The 3,088-nt window shown below is 48.0% G+C and overlaps 1 long non-coding RNA gene across 1 annotated transcript; it reads left to right on the top strand.

The window, feature by feature from the left end:
• Positions 1 to 1,518: 1,518 nt before the first annotated feature.
• LOC123430047 lies at positions 1,519 to 2,719 on the top strand. Its single transcript, XR_006622835.1, has 2 exons — positions 1,519 to 1,726; positions 2,326 to 2,719. It is a non-coding gene; the product is annotated as an uncharacterized LOC123430047 (long non-coding RNA).
• Positions 2,720 to 3,088: the final 369 nt, after the last annotated feature.

Below are 3,088 nucleotides of genomic sequence, written 5' to 3'. Positions count from 1 at the left end.
CAACGTGGCGCCATCACTGCCCCTCTTGGCTGCGCCGCACTAGGAGGCGACCTCGACGCAGAGCGGGTCGCTGCCGACTGCGGGGGCGCCCATCCAGGAGCTGTGGTTCCCCTTGTCGCCGTCGCTGCTACCCGCTTGGCTCACCAAGCCGATCTACACGGCAGGCCCGAGTACGCCGTCCTTCCCGCCACCAACCGTGGCAGACCCGGCTAGGCCGCTCGCCGGACCCTGTGGGACTGCAGGTCCCTACACCAGCGTGGAGGGGGCCGTGTTCCACGACGGTACCCCGCAACCCACTTTCGCGGCTCTGTCATCTTCGCTACTCCGTGCAGATGAGACACCGATTGGCGTGATCTACGACCGTCCACCGCCGCGCTTCTCCAAGTTGGAGTTCGCCACATACGGCGGCTCCGGGGACCTCCTGAATTGGCTCAACCAGAGCGACCAATTCTTTAGGGGGCAACGCACGCTCGCATCCGATCGCATCTGGATCGCCTCGTACCACCTCCGCGGCGCTGCGCACACGTTGTACTACGCCCTCGAATAGGACAAGGACGGGATGCCACCATGGGAACACTTCCGCGATCTGTGCCTCCTACGGTTCGAGCTTATGTTGGGTGGTGCATTTGAATGTCGCGACGTTGACGACAAAAACAAGTGTGCGGTAGGGTCACGACGTTGACGTTGAGCATGCCAAGCTCGAGCGCCTCCTCGAGCACTTCGGCGACCGGATTTGAAGAAGGAGCGGGGTGGAGCAGGGGTGTGCGCGTCCGCCGGCGGGGGTGACAAAGGGGAGGGGAAGCCTTACCAGGGAGCGCCTGCTGTGAAGGGAGGGATCTAGCGACCATGGAAGATTAGGAAAGGAAGGAGAAAAGTGACGATCGGTGGAAGGAGTACTAGGCAGTGACTAGAGAGGGATTGCGAGGGTGAGCGGTGTTGTCCAAACCAATTTTCTTTTATCTTCTACTCCCTTCATTTCTTTTTACCCCCCTTATAAAATTTGTGAGAAGTTAAACTTTACAAAGTTTGACCAAATCTATATTTAAAAATATCAGCATTTACAACAACAAATATATATAATATGAAAATACATTTCATATAGAATATAATGATATTGATTTTGTTATTCATATGTTGATATTTTTCTCTATAAATTGGATCAATGTAAAACTACTTTGACTTTAGACAAAATTTATATGCAGACAAAAATGAAAAGGAGGAAGTGCAAAAATCCATTCCTTTTATAGGTCATGTCCAATTTAACGGAGTGGGTGTCATTTTTTTAAGGACGCTGCTACACAACGCCCGCATGCTATACGGTGGGATGTGACGGTCGACCATATTAATAAATTGCCCCACCTGCGGTCCCTCGTGGGCTAAAAAGGTAAGTTTCCATCCCTCCGCCGGTCCGCCCTGTATTGCCACGTCCCGCCAAACAAGAAAACGGAAGAAGGTAGCTACCCTCCCCACGCACGTGATCTTCATCCCCCCTCCCTGCTTTTTTCTGCCAGCCGCCGCTGCATGCCATGGTGTAGCATGGCGTAGCAGGGGGGCTCTCCTAGCAGCAGAAAACACACATACAAAAAGGGAAATTCGGCCAAATCCAGGATAACGCAAAACTGATTCTGGTGTGCAACACTTTGTTGTAGATCAGGAAATACTCTGGAATAATATCGGCAATAATTTTCCATATGCTGGGCAAAAATCTCCAAGTAAGAACACCAAGGTAAGGAACTTCTATTTTTCTCGGAAGAAACAAAAAAGCACGATCCCCTGTTAGTCATGAGCTAGTGGAACTCTCCCTCTGTACGTAGGAGGTTGTACCTAACCAGTGATATACTAGTTTGCAAGTCTGTTTTCTGAACCATATCTTGCGAAAATTCACTTGGATCTTGCACACAAAAAACTGTCCCCTGTTGAACCTGACAACTATAGAAGATGATGAGCTCTTGATATGTCTTTCTTATTAACTTGCCTATTGTCTTGCATCTGGTCTCTGTAACAGAAGAGAGATGCGAACAAGACTGTTAAAACTAGTTTAGACCGGAGAAACATAAACTTGCCTACATCCCTGATAAAGAAGAAAAATAATTGAGAAAGACTAGTTGCTTACAAAAACAAAAGCCAGAAGTTTGAACTGGTAGTGAAAAAAGTGCTTGCATCCTATAAAAATATGGCCCGCCATTACTCTGAATTTGGTTGTGTGGTAAAACACATTGGTAATTCTGAAAAATGCCTACTCATTGAGTTGCTTACATGAAAGAAGTTAATTTGCATTATGTCGCTTACAAAGAATTTCCGTTTTTATATCTTGTAAATGTGCAGGTGGCTGGAATTGATCTCAATGAGCTTCCTGACGAAGCCACTGATTGTGGTAGTATCCCACTATACTGCACAAAAGCACCACGTGATGGGTTGGGCGAGTCACTAGATTTCCTTGAGGGGGTGGGTGAGCCATTGGATTTCCTTTCTGCTCCTATAAAAGATGTCCCAGGTGTGAAGTTTCATCTTGCGGCCATTGCTGCTACTGGTGCATACTAAGGATAAGCGACTTTGTGGGATCAATTAGGCGATGAAGTGTATAGGGCTAGGTGACTCGATTGTTTTGATCTCAATAAGCTTCGTGATGACTGTTCAGTATAGCACAATCATCGATTGTTTCCATCATACCTCCCCTAAATGTGCAGATGGATGGTTTTGATATCAATAAGCTTCCTGATGACTGTGTTGATTGTGATGGTGACCCTCTATACTACACCCAAGCCCCACCCGAAAGGGTGCCTATTTCTATCGAGGGAGTGGGCAAGTCACTGGATTTGCTTTCTGCTCCTTTCTAGGTGTGAAAATTCATGTTGCTGCTGCTACTACTACCGGTGCATCTGATGTGATGACAACTGACACTATCGCACCCGCCCCTACCATGTTTAGTCCAGCTGCAACTCTGCCTAGTAATGGTGAGCACGGTCATGTGGGTGGCACTAGCTTGCCTACTTTTGATGAGATCGAGGTGCCATCTAGCCCACATGAACCATATGTCAACATGGAGTTTGATACGCTTGCATGTGCTAACACGCACTATAATGCCTAC

This window comes from Hordeum vulgare, chromosome 2H (assembly GCF_904849725.1).
Source record: "Hordeum vulgare subsp. vulgare chromosome 2H, MorexV3_pseudomolecules_assembly, whole genome shotgun sequence".
NCBI lineage: Eukaryota > Viridiplantae > Streptophyta > Magnoliopsida > Poales > Poaceae > Hordeum > Hordeum vulgare.
Note: the sequence above shows the minus strand (reverse complement) of the source record. Positions and strands in the feature narration are given on the sequence as shown.